We start from the raw sequence: 20539 nt of genomic DNA, 5'->3' as shown, positions 1-20539 counted from the left end.
GAATTAATATACATATCAGTACGAAACCTATATACATACATCATATCACTACTTTATATAATTTCATATCAGTTATCCCCTATTGTTATTAAAAGAACATTATAAATCAATAGAATATTAACAAAAAATTTTAACTACATATAAATATCAGTATGCAAATCACTATATATTACATTTATTTAAATATTCATATGCAAATAAAGAGTAGGTGCTATGTGTGCCCTACACACCGCCCAGAGTCTCATAGGGCACAGTAGATTCGTGGCATCTTTTCGCCCATATTAATGAGGCAGTTTGGCGATATTTCTGACATGCTAGCACTTGGTAATACACGGCCGGTTGACAGTGTGAAAAATGGATACACCCTTTTACGCATACTAATGACACATAATGTATGCAGGTGCATCCGGAGGTAACATGACATATAATAAATGTTTCCGGTTAAAAGAAATGTTAATGGGACAAGCAGAATACAGAAAAGACCTTTTCGGAAATAAAATATGCAGATCACACATGTAGAACAAGGTAATTTATTAATATGCAGCACATGTAACGCGGCAGCTGCTGCTGTAGAACATTCTAGAAATTGTGATTGTTGGTATGGGATATCACGTGATGGACGAAGCATATTAAATAGCCAGTGTTTTTTAGTGAAAAGGAGTTATAGATTGGTTTTAAAGCATGGATTCAATGAAACCTTTGAATTTTAGTACAAAAGGTGAAAGTGATCTCGCAGAATCATCATCTTTGCCGGGGACAGAGGTTTTATCCCAACCGGTGGTGAGCCCGCACTTTCCGCCATTGGAAACAGAAGTTACCCCGTCTAAAGTGGATGCATTACCGGGAACAGAAGTTTTATCCCAACCGGTGGTGAACCCGCAACTTCCGCCACTGGAAACAGAAGTTACCCCGGCCAACTTGGATGTATTACCGGGAACAGAATTTTTATCCCAACCGGTGGTGAGCCCGCAACCTCCGCCACTGGAAACAGAAGTTTTCCCGTTACTTGATGTTGAAAACGAAATAGAAGAATATCCCCCTACACCTTCACCAACAGTGAGTAATTCCCCAGTGGAGAATTGGGAGTTGGAAGAATTTTTGAATTTGCCATGTGAGTGTACTGTGGAACGTACATCATTGGATTGTATAAAAGACTGTATAATATACTGGAAACCAGACGATATATGTATTTGTTTTGCTTGCGGGTTCGGAGACGGCAGTCAATGGACACATGATTGTTTGGTGTTGGATACGGAATCTCTTGAACGGAAAGCTATAGATGCTGTAACGAAATTTGAAGTTCGTGAAGAATTATTATCAATTTACAGAAAAAAACATGGACAGCCTTTTGCGATGATATGGAATTTCATTGAACGTTTCCGAGATCTTGTGTGGGACTTTGAATATAGACCCATTCTATTAAAAATTTTACTAGAAAAAGATTATGGGAAATACGTGGACATATGTTAAATTGTGTATTGTTTGATTTCCTTTTATTAGTAATCATGTATTGTGATAGTGAGAATTGTGGACAAAACATTAGTGAAAGTTGTGTGTTAGAAACGATAACTGTATACTTACGCTCAAATGGAATAAGTGGTATGCAGCATAATCCTGGAACTTTTCTTGAAAAGCACTTGTTGAATGATGAGACTTTAGTAGAACTCTTTGAAATTTTTCATGAACGGCATCGTGAAATTTCAATCACAAACTTTATGTTAAAAACTGGTGAATGTTTAAAAAATACTGAATTTATTGGACAACTTATTCCAGTTGTCATGGAACGTTCGTGTGAAATTTCAGTTTGCCATAAAATGTATATTGTAGACATACAGGGATTTAAGATTTCCCCGAATGAATTTGTGATACGTGAATTTTGTCTTACTGCGTGTGATGATACTTTAAATTTTCATTGTTTAGTAAAAGTACCATGTGAATTTAACGATTTACCAATAGGTTGCCAAAAACAAATCGATTGGCTTACAAACCACTTGCATGGCTTGTCATGGTCTAGTAAGACTGGCTATCTCGTATCACATATTCGGAATATTATGTATGATTTTTGTGCACCAGATGCAACTTTCCTTTGTAAAGGTGGGGAAAAATCCATTTGGATAAAGAAAATCTTTGCGTTAGCAAACGTTGTGGATCTGGAAAGAAAAGGTTGTCCACCATTAGCAGAATTACAAGGTACCGTTTGTAATGAAATTTGTTCATTTCATAAGCAAGTAGAATCAAAATCGGCATGTGCATATCGAAATGCACAACAATTGAATTATTGGTGGAAAAATGAGCGATCCACAACCCTTACTAAGGGCATAGCAAGTTTAATGTTTTCATTGTAATCTTAAAATTATTGTAAGGAAGATATATTTTATGGAGAAATAAAAATATAAAAGTTTAAAAAAATTTGTATTTATTTATTTCTAAAAAAATCTACAAACATCTACTTTTTTTCTTTTTCATTATGTTTTCTACATGTTTTTTGACAAGCTTATCATTATTTTTTAATTTTTTATGATTAAACATTGCAATACATTTGTCAAATGAAACACCACGTATCATATAATACAGAAAATATAATACAAAATATCCACACATGATAGAATGATTATCTTGAACTTGTACAGTATTTACAAAATAGAGTTTACAATTCCTTTGTAGGAACTGTTGAATTAGTTTAGGCACACCCTGTGCTAGAGAATCAAAATAGTATCCATGTTTATTGTTATTGATATAGATCGCTACCCAATGGCTACCAGGTAAATCAGACTTGTCCAAATTAATAATCAGTCCTACAGGGTGTTGAACAAGTATAGGTAAACGATCAATGGGATAAATTCCAGTCACATTTGCAGCGGTAATACAGTCCTTTAGTAACACTTGTAATAATTGATCACTATACATGTTTATTAGTCTATTTCATCCTTACTTTCCTCCTCTTGTTTTATTTTGGATGGAACATACGTTGCACTATTTGGATTTACGTATAAAACATAACCATAGACTTTTAAGTATTCGGCATATAATAAAGCTTCACGCACACAACACTTAAATTGTCCAAATCTATGTTTTAAATAAGCACAAGAGTAAACATGAAATCCCAAGGAAGACGCTTTTGGGCACTGTAAATCTTCTAAATTCACAACAGTCCGTTCCAATAGTTGCTGCAGATAGTCCTGACGTGTTTTACCATAAGTATACAAGGTACAGGTATTAGCACAATATTGTTTCAATATAGTAGGTAACAATGAGTAATCTACATCGCCATTGTACCAGTCAATACCATAATCATGTTGTACTAGATGTTTATTCGAAAGTATGAGCGGCACACGTAATTCATGTAATGGATATGGTGGTTTAAAAATCCAGCTTTGTACAAAGGGGATATCAGGATTTACAATTGCAAGTTCCTTAATAATAATATGATCATCATTATCGTTGAACGCGGAGAAGTGAACAATAACCCTCATGGCACTCAAATGACGAAATTTTACATTGTATGATCAGTATATACATTCCTGTCTTTATCGATTTGAATGAGAGAGTCAAATTGAGCGTACACAATACATGTAATGGAATTTTGTAGAGGTTGAGAAAATGATAATTTTAAATTGACAGGGGAATCACGTATGACATCCCACGTAGAATCATCTAATGTTCCTGTTGGAGATAGAATGAACGGGTACAAAGTGTATCCATGTCGAAATTCTTCACGGGAAATTGTATGTGAATGATCTTGATAATATATACCAGTACCGGAAAACAGAGTGGAATATGTTTGAACATATAATCCATTTTCAAAATTAGGAGTGAGGGGTGTCGGTGGAAATGATTTTGAACCAACTTGTAATTGCAGTTTATTAACGTTAAAATGTTGAAATTCAAAAGGATTTACATGTGGTTGACCATTAAATGCAGCGTTTGATACAAAACCTATAACAACACCTTTTGGTACTTTACCCAAAAATAAATTATCGAGATTATATGAACTTACTTCTGCGGGAATGGTATAGGTACGAGTTTCAACACGAGTAAGAGGTATGCTGGCCGGAATGTGTTCCATGCCAGCATTGATTTGCATAGCTAAGTCGGCAGCAATATCTAGACGCCGCACGTGAAGTGTTACGTCTTCAAGTTTGACTTTATATGCTGTATTTTCAGCAGACATTAAACAAAACGTATCTTTTGTACGATGTAATTTTACACGTAAGCTTACTTTATTAGGAAGCATACATCCCACACCGGCAATATCAGCATGGATACGGCCATACATATCGAATGATGCACTATTTCTAACATACTGGGCACGATTTGTAAATCCAGTATTTGCATTACCTAATACATTAAATTGGTTTGCACTATCTTTATACCATAAGCCCCCAGTTAAATGGGTTCGAGCGGCATCACTACCATAATTTAATAATGTTTCGATATAAGCACGGTACGGATATGAACCAGATGATGAACTAATTAATTTATCATTTAATAAAACATCAACTTGACTAAATAACGAATGAAGAAAATTATTTACAGGTGCAACAATATCTGCCGCAACTAAATTTGTATTATCGTTTTTTGTAATTTTACATTTTACATAGAGATACAAGTATGCAGTGTGAATAAAATCACCAGTTTCACCAGGTACAACAAATTCAATTGGTCCTTCTGACGATAAAGTAGAAACCGGACGATATTCAACAGTGGAAGATGACTCAATAGCAGTTTGAGTCATTGGAATAGTAAACAAATCAAGTTCACTTGTACAACATTCAGGACTACTTCCACTGAGTAAAGCCATGATTAACTAAATATATCACCGGAATATTTTCGATTACGTTTGACCGGAGGGCCGAATTGTACAATAGCAGGAGCCTTACGTTTTCGTGGACGTCTCTTACCACTACCGGTTAACAACTGACTAAGTTTATTTGCAGCTTTAGTTTTTAATGTTTCTCCAGCTTCTTCTACGCGAGCACGAACGGATTCTTTAAATGGACGGTCTTCTAGTACATCACCTGCAACTTGTATTCCTGTTTGTAACGCTTGCCGGCCTACAGCTTTGGCACCTTGTTTTAATAAAGGCAATGCAAAACGAAATAAACCTTTAAAGAAACTACCAATCCCATGACCCCGTTGATAAACTGGACCTGAAAAGAAGGGAAGGCCACGTCCCCGCTGATAATACGTATGTTGCTTTTTCATTTTCCAGGAGAACGTTTAAAATGAAGTGTCACTGTCAATGTCCCGGAACGAAATGGTAAATTTCGTCCTGCGTGGTCCTTTAGTAGTATTTCAACACTGTTAAAGCAAAATTTAGAGAGTGGTATATAGTGAATATCTTGATATCGTAACGTTTGAACTTTTCCATAAGTCATATTGCCAACAGTTGCAATACGTAGTAAGGGAGCTTGCGTATCTCCCACCAATTGATATTCAATAAGATCAGTATACACAAAAATTTGAAAAGGATATCCAATATCTAAGTATGGTTGTTTAAATCCCTGTTTTTGAATAATGAGATCATTTTTTTCATGAAAACCTAGTTGTATAGCCAAAGTAGGTGAAAGTGTTATAAATTCAACGTTTGGTTCAGAAGTAACATGAATAATATTGGAAGCGTTAAATCGTATAAATTCTGAAACTTTATTTAATTCTTCCAGTATGTGTTCAATGTTTGCATAATATCCAGGAGTAATTTTACTTTTCATAATTTCATGACCTTCTAATTTGTACCAAACGATATTTTCATCTTCGGTGACATTATGACACGTTAAAGGAATATGTATTTCACTTAATCCGACACACCAATCCGTATCTGTTAAACGTACAGTATTTTTCAAATTATTAATGAAATGAGTTGGACTATTTTTAGGATAAACGTCTGTACTTGCATTTGAAACCAGTGTAATGTAGAAACTGTCTTCGATGCTTTCAGAAATCATTTTCGTTTAAAGTGAAGTGTCAAGTTCGAAGTTCCAAAACGAAATGGTAAGTTTATACCGAGTTCATCTTTTAAGTTTACTTCTATCGTATCAAAATATTTCTTTTCAACTTTCACGTACTGCGGGTTATGAAATAAAATATTTTTGATTCGTCCATACCGCTCGTAAAATATACTAATTTTACGAAGTAAAGGTCCAATTTCTTCTTGTTGTTTTACAATATCCACACATACGTTAACTTCTGTTGGAATATTATAATCAAGGTTACAGGGATATTTTCCCTGAGGAGCCAGAAATTGTTCCCTATGTTGATCTTTTATATACACCACTGAATTATAAAAATTTGAATTTTCATTCATAAAACCGAGTATATGTTGTAAACCTTTTGTTATGTCTAGAATACACCGATCACGTGACCGGAAGGAATGTTGAATATACACTTGATTCTTAAAATAATTATATTTTATTATACGTACTTTTTCGGGAATTAGATTTAAGATGGCTTTAATGGATGCATAATATCCCTCCGTTACTTTAACAGGATATCGAATATATTCACCATCAATAAATGTATCGATTGTAATTTGTTCACCCGGACCAACATTATAAAAACTCCACGGTATATTAATTTGTGTTAAGCCCACAACCCACTCTCCGTCCGTTAAATCTATGGCCCTTGCAAGTTTTACTCGAAATGAGGATGTTGTATTATCAAAAAGTGTACTACTTGCATTGGAAGGTAACGTCACGTAAAAACCGTGTTTCAATGACGAATTCATTATGCAGACTGAATACTAGATACTCGAATCCACGAATTCATACTTTCTGGGTAGCCTAACCATTTTACGAAAACCCACCCCTTCTTACGTTGAAGAACTTTTTCAATTAAATAGGTTTTTTTTGAGCTTAGAAATATTTTTTGTAATTCTTCAGCATAAAATATTCCTTTAATTTCATCACCATTCCAGTCTTTTAATTTATAAGTTACAGGATTTGATTTTATACATTTATCAACGAGAAATATTTCTCGAGACCAATTTGGCAAATATCCTTTTTCAAGCTTATGTTTATATTTAGTAATACGAACATAATCTCCTGCTTGAAATTTACAAGTTAATTTCTTCTTATGTACAGTCTTTCCGTACAGCGTATTCCACACTTGATTGATATTTGAATCATTTACTTCTGCGGGTGCCATTTTAATAGTTGAATGATAACTATGATTATAATTGTGTACAATTTGATCCAAGACATCAATGTACCGATACGTATTTTCTGCAGTAAAATAACGATATATTTTACTTTTAATGGTACGAATTACTCTTTCTACTAACGCACATTTCATTTCCGAATGTACACTATAATGATTAATCCCAAAATCTTTAAACACTTTCTTTACATGGCGATTATAAAATTCTGACCCTAAATCAGTTTGAACGTGAACCAGTAATGGCACTTGGTTTAAAATTGAAGTTATTGCATTAGCCATTTCAGGCCCTTTCTTTGTTTTCACAGGAGTGCAATACAAGTACCGTGAAAAAATGTCAATTGCACATAAAATATAGCGATATCCGTCATTATACTTTGCAATATTTTGCATGTCCGCCAAATCGCATTGTAATGTTTCATTAGGACCACTAACATAATATTGTTTCCGTGGAAATGTTTTTCGTATTGGAGCGTGCATTGTATATGCATCTTGTGATGCTAACCATTTTTTAATTTTTTCTCGGGATAATTTTGTTTTACGTTCTAATGTACTAACACTGGATAAAGATGCAGGATCTGAATACTTGTAATAGATTTTTGATAATTTTGTCATTTCTTATTTACATTTTATATTCTTTCCAATACCGAAATACGTTAGCTGCAATTGCGGGAGATACTGCAGTCGAAGAAGAATGCCGTTTTCGAATTTTACTGCCAGTCACTTTCGGGGTTGTAAAAGCAGGTGAAGGCGGTCCTGGTGTACGTGAACTAATAAATTCCCGAGGAACATTAATATCATCCAATAACGTTTTAAATGGCTGTAATCCTACTGGTTGTGTTGAATATTTCCGTGTACGAACGACATCATTTACTAAATCGATAATATTGGAACCGGGAATAATATTTCCATCGATAGCTACTGTACCTGTTTGATCCCACGAGATTTTCTGTGAATTAATGAGTTGTTTAAGTAATAAATCCGTTTTCCTTCGAAGTGTTTTTGGTACTGATTGTAATATATCGGGTACAAGAGTTAAAATACCACTATCTGTACGACTACTTGCATTTTCTGAGTCAACAATGGGTAAGGCAATAGGATTTTCCGGTGTGGGACCCGATTTATAATGTAAATATTGATGTAATACTTGCTGATACAATTTCCATTTTTGTTCTCTACTCAAATCTGTACGATGTAAGATTTCGCTCATATCTTTATCTAATCTTGATTGATGTGCTTCATGCGTCTTTAAATTAGATTGTATTCTATGAAGTGCATTTTCTGGAACTAATAGCATTTTACGTAATTCCGACATGTTATCTTCCAAAAATTGTTGAGGCTAAGGCACCAATGAGTGGCCCGAGAATTAATGGAAGTAATGCACCACCTTTCTGTAGTAATAATTTCTTTTTCTTTTTAAGAGAAAGTTTTGAGGAGAGAGCACGTAAGATCTTCTTATGTCTACGGAGCCTTTGCTTCTGAATTAATGATATGGGGATATTTCCTTTTATAGTATTTTTTGCTACTTGTGATATGGTACGAATCAAATCACCCGGTGCGTTTTGAAGAATAACTTTCCGATCGGATGGCTTGCATTTCGCAAGCGTGCAGAGCGTATTATAATGATGTTTTACCTTCAACATCTTGATGCTAACTAAACATAAAACGGTGTGGCCGCGTTTTTAACACTACTGTACACATGCATTATTTCTCCGGGAAATATATTTGTTCTCAGTCGTAGGGCATCATGTGTTTGTTGTGTAAGATCAAACAATAAATACGTGTGTGGTTTTTGTGTAATTTCCTCAAAGACATTTACGAGTTGTTTGCTTTCACGAGGCATAATTTGTCTTGCTAAATATTCAATTTGTAACTTATCACGTGGATTCTTAAATACCACTATATAATGTGCATTTAAACTAATATCTCGAGCATGCCGGTTTTTTGGAAATAAATTTTGAACAATAAATATTACGGTTAATTTCTTGTGGTGAGCGTACTTGGTAAATAATTTGGCCACATCGTCATTTGTTTCTGACATTAAATCATCTAATATGAGTAATGAATTTTCACTTATATCAAGAGTATTTATATCGGGGATTCCTTCCAGAAAACGTATTTTTGCATCAACGTCCAAGTTTGGTATAACTGCGCCATAACACCATACAATTTCTTTAAAGGAAACATTAAACATATCATTTCTTTCTTTGATTAATCGATTCACAAAGTGAGTTTTACCAGCACGGGAAGGGCCGGCTATGAGAATAGTGCACGGATGTTTAAAACGTAACATCTTCGTTGCAAATGACACAATGTGATAGAAACTCTGCTTTTTATTCCCCAAAAAACGAGTCTCTGGCCAATCATTTATGAGATCTATAGCCATACGGAACAGTAACACTTTTTGGTACGTCAGTCACAATGTCAGCGTCTATTCGTCTGCGTTTACTGGTCACCATTTGATGTGTCTTTAGTTCTCTTCGAGAAAAGATGCGCAAATCTGGTTTCCGAATAATTTTGGATGGCATTTCGATTACAGTTGCCTCCCGATTCCCCGTCACTAAATCATAAAAACTATCAAAATTAATTTTATCACTTGTTCTGTGATTTAATGTTATTCCACGTATTTTATAGACATATTTCATTTCCCCACTAGCATTGCGTAAAGCGTAGGCGTAATTCTTTGCACCTAATGCTATTACTTTACGTATTTCCCAACCTTCGGGAACTTCATTTGTTAACCCACCCAAATACGAACTTAATTTTAATGGGAGTTGCTCATCTTTTCTTTGTATAAACATGATACTGTCCGTATCGCAATAGATTACATTCTGTTCTCCAACACTTGTTAGTAGATCATACAGCCACAGTCGTGCCCATGAGGTTATAAATGCTGCCAGCACAACATTTGAAAATGCTAATGGGATATTTTCACTCTCACAGTCTTTATATTGAACAATTAAATGAGTTTCACCAACTGGTGTTACAGCTTGAATTTCATATTTAGGATCTGTTAAAATTTTTAAAAAATCCTCTGCTGTATCAACCATTGTGCACTGTGAAAGGTCTGTTCTTTGTCCCCATTTCCCGTACAGCGAATTCAAAAACAGTTTCGCTGTACTGCGCAGGCCTGGATTATATTCTATGTTCTCATAATTTAACTGTATCCCCTCATGCCTGAAATATTCTTGAATGTACTTTTCCTGCTCTTCTTTTGTAGTGCATTCTGCAGGAAATCCTGAAGCTTCTTGTTTCATTTGTAAAAAGGATTTCACATATGACCCAAATAATCCTTCACAAACATCTTTTTCCGGGACTAATAAATCAAACTCCCATATTTCATGAATTTCAATTAGCTCATACCCATTGTCTAATGCTTTGTGCAGTTCGGGGGTACAAAACGTACCGGTAATGATACGTTCAAGATCTATGTGCGTACATTCATCATCATTTTGTTCATCCATGCACGATTTACACAATCCAAAGATTAATCTTCCTCCCGTAACATAAGGGAGGATTGGAAAATATAAATCGGAGGGTGGAAGAACACTGCATTTTACAAGTCCATGAATGTTTCGCACATTGGGGAAATTGGGGCCATTGTGTACTTTAGGTACATTCACAGGCATGCCTCGTTTACACATTGTTGCGGGGTAAAGGGAAGTGACATCTACGTAAACTACGTATTCGTCCTCTGCACAGTCTACATATAACTTAAAATTTTCTGTTCTACCTCCTTGATAGGCAGATTTCGGAATGAGAGGATCACGAATATGTTTGCACCGTTGTTCGAGGATCTTCTGTATATGTTTATCACGTTTTACCATTGCATCCCATTCACATTCCCAAATTTCTATTAAATTATAACCTAATTTTTTCAAATAGTTGCGGCAGTGCACTGTTTGTTCGTATCTCTTTTCAAAAGTGTTGTACGCACCATTTTCTTTGCATAAAATGCTATTTCTATTATCTTTATAACAGCTTTTACAGGAATGCCAGTAACATCCCATGAACTGATATATAGTGTTTGTTTTAGCGTCAAAACCATCGACTTTATATCTGCCAAACCGTTCCTCCAACGCATTATTCGAAGTAACAATAGATCTCTTTGTTACATGTTCCATATACTTCAACCATTTTAATGCTTTAATACTCTGTTGTTGAGTAAGTTGGAACCCGTTTGGAGGAATAACTGGAATTGTGTTTTCAATCAGGTGATGACACCGGTACGTCAACATTGCTAGACTAGCGATCGTCGTGCTGGAAATAAAACATTGAATACCATTTGTTTTCTCTTCAATCATGGAGGTAAATTTAATTACTGCCTCCGCCAATATACGCACATCGTTCCGGCAGTACTCCAACAATTCTTTCTGAAAATCAAAAATATCACCATTCCGTACTCGCTCTTCATGCCACAGCATAAGTTCTGCCCGGTCTGCCGTACTACGTGAGTCTGGGTCATAATAATACAATGCCGGCCATTCTCCAACATAATTTTGATGTTCCTCTGTATTAAAGAGGTATGGAAAATCTCCTTTTCTCAATTCAACATTCAATCCTAAGGTTTTCGGTAATTTGGATAATTTTACACCAAGATAAAGAAAAGTGTCCCGAAAATAAAAACGATTACTAATACTAATTTGAAATATCTTTTGACCGTGCATAAGAACATGTGGAGTTATTTTTTGTTTCTCAATAAGTGTGCGAACACAAAATAGGCCATCATATCGCGAATTATTGTGAGCAAGTGCCACAATGATCTGATACTCTGGCCTTTCCATTAGCACATGTTCAATAAACGCCTCCATGGTTGTGAAAGAAAACATACGGTTCCCGGATATTTTATCTCCGCACTTGAAACATAAACTATCTACTCCTGTATTTATGCAGTGGAAACATACATTCAAACAACAACATAAATTTACGGCATGCTCCTTTTCACCTTTCTCATTTGCTGCTAATAGCATGGTTTCCACATCAAATATAATATACAAAAACCGTTCAGTGCGTTTTAGTTTACACTTTTGAACGAAACATCGATGGCCAACAGTTACGTGCACTTTACAAAGACTACAATAGTAGTCGCCGCATACATGAGGAGATTTTCTTTTTCTCACATCGTAAATTACACCACATGCGTTACACAATTTTACGTAATCACATGTGGATTTCTTTACTTTATTTAGTGTTAAATGGTTATTAAAGCAAGTGCCTTCAGCAAAGTTTCTATTACATTGTGTACAATGTACCAATTTCGCGTTAGTTTCTTTACTATGAAAATGTTCACAGTACGAACATCTCATCAGACATTGATGAGTCGTACCTGATGCATTATATCCTTCCAAGCACGAAAAGCAAAAATTCCTCTTACCCATAAATGAATTAATATTCTTAATGGGCTGGAAATGGCCCACAGTATCCCCTCTCTGATACAGAATAAATATCTTTTTTTCTGCATTTATTCCTGGGTAGCGTACCACAGGTGTTCTGGAATCTTCAGGTAATTCATATACTACAATTTGATAATTCTTTTTCACTAAATAATTTTGAAAAGCAACTACATCTTCCAAATCAAATCCCTGTTTCCGTTCAACGTACATTTTTGCATCGTTACACAATTTTTGTGCTTTATTTTCCCAGGTTTTGCGTGTAGGCAGGGTCATATTGTATAGTGCATCCTTACTCTGTTCATGTTTCGTAATCCAATATACTATGGATTTTGGCAGACAAAGAAAATCACTAGCCTTTGTGGCCACCACATGATCCTTGAAAAACATACTCATTTCTGCATACTTTCTTACCGCTGCGCGTTTAGGTATACCCTGTCCGTGTAATCCATCAACGATGTCAAACCGGAATTCTAATTGATTCCCTAAAAGAAATGATTCATTGCTATTTAATACGTTCTCCACCGTTCTAAGAACCACATCGGTATTCAAATTTTGACGTTTTCGCCATGGAACAAACACTTCTTTATTCAGGAGATCTCTGTCGGAATTTATTCTTAAACCAACAAAATCGTGGGGTCGTGTATCCCTCAGAACGGTAGAAAGCGCATAATCCATCATGGATGTAATATAATCCATGGGATTTGTAATTATATGTTGTACAGTTGGTTTTACAATAATTTCCACCCCTTTCATATTGAAACGCGGGTACTCTCTTACATTTCTCCCCACAATTTCAAACATATTACACTCTCTTTCATTTCCTCCATACCCTCGCAATGGAGGATGCTGAGAAGTTGTGGGCCGCATATCTTCTGAATAATGTGCATTATTCAGACGATCAACACGCGCATTTTCTTCCTCAATTTCTTGTAATTTTTGCCACAACATCTCTGTAAAGTCAGTTTCGGAATTTTGAATTTCTACTGGTTCATCCAAATTAATTTCATTTAATAGTGCCCAATCAATATGTAATAAGTCATCATCATCATTATGTTCTGATTGAACATTTTCTCGATTTCCCGTAAATGAAAAGAACGCGGATACACTTTTATCACTCACTCGCTCTAACTGCCCCTTCTCAGAAGCCATATAATTTAAATATAACATAAATGCCGCATCATACAGTCGATCTTCACGGAAAAATCCGTGGTCAAAAAGCTCTATAATGTCCGCTGCTGAGCGAACATTATTCAGAACGATATATTGATTATTTTTATAATATAGGTACAAAAGCGATAGTAGATCACTTACAATTTCAGACGATCCAACATACCCTGCTGCTTGCAGGTCCACTACTTGTTGCCACGTATGTAAAACACGTTCAGCACTATCCAACCCTCTCAGTCTTCCCTGGAAAATGGTTTCATCAATCACGTTAAATTCCTCAAAGTAAAACTCCATTTTTTCTGTAAAATACAAGACAAAAAAAGTGCAATCAATATATGTATACAATGACTAAAAAAACCTGAAAACAAACAAAATTTTGAAAATAATAATAATAATAATAATAATAATAATAATAATAATAATAATAATAATAATAATAATAATAATAATAATACTTACCGAATATTAGTTTATCCCTGTTTAAGTGATAATCCAATTCAAATCCACGCCTTTCGTGCTCTCTGCTTTTTCTCGCTCCTATCACTTTCTTATTTGCTTCAGCACCTAAAACAGAAAAGAAAAAAAAGTGTACTTAGTTACCCTATTACGACTTTTCAAATTACAAAAATATGATATTCAACGTAACACTAACGTTCTCAACCATATTGGCTTTGCATGTAAGATAGCCATGGTTCGATTCCCGGTGCAGATTCTGTTAACTACCTATCCAATATAAGATTGTAAAATATACCATTTATAACTGAAAAAAGTCTACAGCGCAAGCAAGCGTACGGTTTTCCACGTGGGGCAGCTCTGGTTCGAGTTCCGGCAGTGTCATGGCTCCCTGCTCAATAAAATTTCCCATATACTTTCTAAATATCAGTTATACGTCTTACACAATTCATAGCTACATATAAGTAACAATATCTGCTAAGCAAAATGTTTGTCGTACGGCTTTTCACGTGGAAGCGCTCTGGTTCGATTCCCGGGAGCGCATTCTGCTAACTTTCTGTACAATATAATTTATATATACCTGTTATGTCATACACAATTCATAGCTACATATAAGTAACAATATCTGCTAAGCAAAATGTTTATCGTACGGCTTTTCACGTGGAATAGCCCTGGTTCGATTCCCGGGAGCGCATTCTGCTAACTTTCTGTACAATATAATTTATATATACCGGTTATGTCTTACACAATTCATAGCTATGTATAAGTAACAAGTTTGCACTGCAAGCAAAAATATTTAGCGTACGGTTCTCCACGTGGGAGAATACTAATTCGATTCCCGGTGCAATCACTAATGTTGATTCCCTACATATTACATTATACTATATCTTAGTCAAGTTATAATTCCATAAAAGTACACCGAGTCATATCATTTTCAATGCCGGAAAATCCACAATCAATTTCCGTTAAAACCAAACAGTTCCGTCCCCTTATACTTCCAACAATTACAATATGTCCCTTTCCCATATAAAAATGAACAAGTATAATACAAGAAAACTACAATGTTAGTACTTACCAATCTTCCAATCTCTCCTAGTAGTAAAATATCTTCTTCGCAAAGTTAACACTTGATGTTCTTGGTGCCCTCTTCTTTCTAAATGTACACATCATGCAAATGCATCGGTATTTATATGCCCTTCAATCTTTCCAGAAGTTTCGAGTGTGTTCTTTCCCCTATTCCAACAATAATAAGCTTAGAAAAAAAGATCGGGAAGCTTCTAGTGCTTTCTTTCACTCATACCAACGATCATATTTCTAGAATGTTCTCCAGCAGCAGTTGTCGCGTTACATGTGCTGAATATTAATGAATTACCTTGTTCTACGTGTGTGATCTGCATATTTTATTTCCGAAAAGGTCTTTTCTGTATTCTGCTTGTCCCATTAACATTTCTTTTAACCGGAAACATTTATTATATGTCATGTTACCTCGTTCATTTACAACCTCAGGCCGCAGGTGTATACATTATGTGTCATTAGTATGCGGAAAAAGGGTGTATCCATTTTTCACACTGTCAACCGGCCGTGTATTACCAAGTGCTAGCATGTCAGAAATATCGCCAAACTGCCTCATTAATATGGGCGAAAAGATGCCACGAATCTACTGGGCACGTAACACGCTCCGTTCGCTGTGCACTCTCTTGTTTTCCTTTCCCAGCTTTTGTTACATCTTTTATCTCTAACGGTTTGCTTCTTTGCGATTTGAAATCACTTTACGTTTTATCTAAAACACTGCTATATTAAAACTGGTACGATATGGTCAGTGGCGTATTTAGGGGGGTTACGGACTTAAGCCCCCCCTCCGAAATCTTACTTACTATAGTAAAGTATATGAAATATCTTGCAGAATTTTCACATTTTCAGGCAAAGCCCTCCGAAAGTTAGCAAAGTCCCTCCCGAAACAAAATCGTAAATACGCCACTGGATATGGTAACCATGCATCAACTCAGAAAGTACGATTGCTCTCCGAAAAAAAAAAATATTTGTTTTGCCTGTGGAGTAGATCCTTTAACTTTTAGAAAAAGTAAAAAAGGATATTCATATCACATAGCTGAAACCTAGATGGATCAAAAAGAAATATACACTCCGCTTTGCAGTAAGAATTCAGTGAGTGAGTCAACTTGGAATCCAAGTCGGATCTCTGACTTACATGCCAGTGCGCTAACCATTAGGTTATTTTCTAAAATTATAAACTGAACTGCTGACTATATTCAATTGTTTATTTTATTCTTTTTAATTCTCTCGTATACTTTTAATTACTACCAGACTCGACAAGAACCCCATAACACGGGAACAAAGAGGAAAGTTAGGAACGCTCATACTCTTCAATATTAGTATTCGAACAAGGGTGAATACTAAACCAGTCCATTTCTAACAACCAACCGTTCATCTTGCTGCCGGTGTTCTTATCTGCTTCGGAACTGCATTTTTTCACTGAATTCACACTTGTAGAGAATACAATGGAAAAACAGTTGACTCCTTCCACATTCTCATGATTTGTTTCACATTTTTTTTTTCTGCGGCACTTCATCCGTCCTGTTTCAGTTGCTTAATATATCAAAGTCTCCTCCGTTTGAAGTATTCATCTGTGACTTTTCTTATTTATATTCTACAGTGGATAAACAATAACAATAAATTCCTTATACTTATTACTTAAAATAAATTCGCTGGTTCCGTTGAATAACCGTGTAAGTCAACTTTATTCTTTAAAAAAAAAAATGAGATTTTACATGTATAAGCTTCTTCTGTGGGTTTTACATTGTGTAGAAGTGGTTAGCAGAATTCCTAATAACCAATTATGAGTTATGTCACTCCGCTTTCCAGCTACTATTCTGTACTTTCAAACTGCTCTCTTGTAAAATTACGGCTGTGAAGTTGGCCCATCATTTTCAAATTTTTACTAGAAACCAAAATCAATCACTTGTTTTTCGTTTGTTATTGATTGTCTTGAAGAAAAATCTTTATTTTGAAAAATATTCAAGATATGTTTATAAAATAAAGTTGGGGGGCCACTTCAAACAGCCTCCCACTTTCAAATTTTGATTCGAAACTGAAGCTAAACGTTTGTTATTAATTGTATTGAAGGAAAAATTGTTTATTTTGAAAAGTATAATAGTCCAGGATCTGACTATGGTTCTATAGGAAAGTTTGAGTATGGAGAATTTTTCTTCAGAAATCATTAGTAAGTGTCTTCCTAATTGTTTTCTACTTAGGTGGACAGCCGACATCTGGTACGGGTATGACGTCATCAAATATGGCGGCTACTTAATCACAAAAATGTTCATATCTAGGCTAAGATTGGAGTGATTAACACGTAATTTCGTTCTTTTCTTTGAGTATTGTTTAGCAGAGGTCCTAGTACGTATCTTTTTACTAAGGTGAATACTCAATATTCGACTAATATTGGACTGATTGACATGCAATTTCGTTCTTTTCTCAAGATTTGTTTAACAGGGGTCCTAGTAAGTATTTTTCTTACTAAAGTGAACACCTGACACATTTCTCTGAGATGGCGTCATCCAAGATGGCGGCTGTTCAATTACAAAAATATTGATACTTCTGGTAATAATTTACTGAAATTATAATTAATAATTATAATTTTTCATTCCTGTTAAAAAAAGTTCTTGTAACTAGTTTCAATTTAGGTGGTCATCCGACAAATTCTCCACATATGATATTACCCAAGATGGCGTCTATTCAATCAGAATTCTTTATATCGCTGGTAATATTTCACTAATCAACGTGAAATTTCGTTAGTATGTTGTAATTACTATTGGCGAAGCGAATACCTCTGAAGTCGCAATTCACTTTAATTCTAACATAGTTCCAGATGAGCTAAATATATTATTTAAATAGTACTTAAAATATATTAAACCATTTATATCAACAGAGATATTCACAGCAACGCATATATCCGTTCCTCTTATTAGTATCGAGAACTAAAAATTAAACTAATTTTCTAATCCAGTAAACTATGCGCTTTATCAAATCCTTTTAACTGAAATATGTTGTAACACAATAAGTAATTATTAAGATGATAAATTTATAAACAGGCGCGTTCATTCTGATTTTATAAATATTATTAACAACAAAATGTCAATACGGTTCCCTATAAACTAATCTGTTTACAAATATGAGGTGCATCAGAAGTTTTAAATTACACTATATGAAAAACGGAATGTAATATACTACAATGAGTATCACCATCAGCTTTTTAAGATCTTATCTTAAAAGGATTTTTACAAATTGAATGCGACTCCTTTACACTTGCAATAGGAACAGCATGTTTCCTTATCTTTCTTACAAATGTATGGGGATTTTGTATGTCAAACAAGTACATGCCCCAATAAACTCATTAGGATACTGCTGTAAGTTTTGTTTTGACATGAAACAATCTTCTGTCACTTCAAAACCAAAATCACACGGGTCTAAGTGAACAATTGTGTCATCAATACAGTGTCGCTAAAGGTATGTATAAAAGAGCTTAATAAGTGTCCCTTAATACTCCTGCATCTAGGTGTCAAGACGCCAATGTCTAATTTTTTCCATGATGATACTGACAAACCTTGAATTCATCTATAGATTGCAATGGGATCATTTCTTCGGTACCTACACTAAGTATTCTTCTGCTGCAAGTTTTAGGCATTTTTCTACATCATCCCAATCACACATCACTACAAAATTTTCCAAATATATGTTCGATGCAGAATGAATAGCAGCGTTCTTCGTACCGAACTTACTATTATAAGATCCTGACATAGCATGGATAGCTGGAAGCAATTTGCACATGTCTTCTCCCATTTTTCTATAAAAGGTATGAACATTCAAAGGTCGTATGGAATCAACAATTCCATTGTGTAACCACATTTCTTGTAAACCAATTCGATATAGAGTAGGCCAATGAAACAATGCTAATACCATTATATCAATGTCATCACTAATGGGAACAATTTTGGTGTACCCATATTCTACTGGGATACATGCTTAGAATGAATCATCATTCTAAAGTCAGCTTCCTCTACTAGTAAACAATTTATTTGTGGATGATTAACTTGCATTCCATTTTTCACAGATGTACAGTTGAATGTTATGTCATCACCAGCGAAGGCATCAAAGTGTAGTTCACATGGCGCTTCAATCAAAAACGTCATCAATATTTTTGCAATAAACACTAAAATAGCAGTTTGTTACTTGAAGATCCTCAAAAACTAGTAAGTCATACGGCCAATCAGGCCCGTAGTCAAGGGGGGGCTAGGGCGGGCACAGCCCCCCCTAAATTTTTTGCAGCCCCCTAACTAAAGTTATAGTTCAAATTAACGGGGGATGCCGGGGAAATTCCCCTTTGGTAAAAACGTATGTCCTGCTCGTATCACAGAAGTAACAACATCCATTTCTGGGATAAATTTTCGCCTTCTACATTTACAGCAAAAATACATAACCATCCCCCTCTCATTCGAAAGTTTAATTCGAACACTGACTGAAATGTTGAAAGAAATTGTATTTCCAAATGTAGTTCAGAGTGCTAAATTAAAATTTACTTTTATTATCCTCATTTAAAGTATTGGCCTATTTATGCACTACGCTTCTTTGAATTGCTAATATTTCTTTGAGTGTGATGATTTTTTTATTATTATTATTATTATTATTTTAATGCTTCATGTGCAAACGACCCTCGCTGCAGGAGAAAAATAATTTATGGTTATTCTATCGGCAAACATGCATTTGTGTTCAGAAACAACATAGTTTTACCTTAATCTGCGGACGAAGAGTTTACTTCTTCCTGTCCTTGGAATTTGCAACTGAAAACATCCTTTTGCTGTGAGTCATTGGCTTTCGGTCAATATGCGAGAGATTGAAAAGACAGCATCCCTCAACAGGGGGTCGCAACTGCTTCGCTCTAATCATCACACAGGTGTATGGGTTTGTTTTGTGTATATTAGACATGGAGAGAGGGGGGGGGGCGGATTTTGACTACGTTTTATGTCACGTGATAACGGAGTAAGAAAAGTTTCCTTTTCTGAATTGTGATTACTCTTGTTGTGTTATGAGTTGAACATGGTTGTAATTGAAAGTTGATCGATGCTGGTTTCTGAAGATGCACCGAAGTTGACTTAAAGAATGAGAATTGTAGTGTATCAGCAACTTGACTATTTGTTAAATAACTTGGAATAGATAAGTAATACTTTTAATATACAGATGGTGATCAGAAAAATGGAAACACCTGAACGAAATTGCAACTTACCAGATTAATATGGTGTTGGGCCACCTTTCGCCTTCAGAACAGCCTTGATGCGACGTGGGATGGAGGCATAGACGTC

The sequence above is a fragment of the Thermobia domestica genome, chromosome 15 (genome assembly GCF_964235325.1).
Source record: "Thermobia domestica chromosome 15, izTheDome1.hap1.1, whole genome shotgun sequence".
Taxonomy (NCBI): domain Eukaryota; kingdom Metazoa; phylum Arthropoda; class Insecta; order Zygentoma; family Lepismatidae; genus Thermobia; species Thermobia domestica.
The sequence above is the reverse complement of the archived record's forward strand: the minus strand, read 5'-3'. Positions refer to the sequence as shown.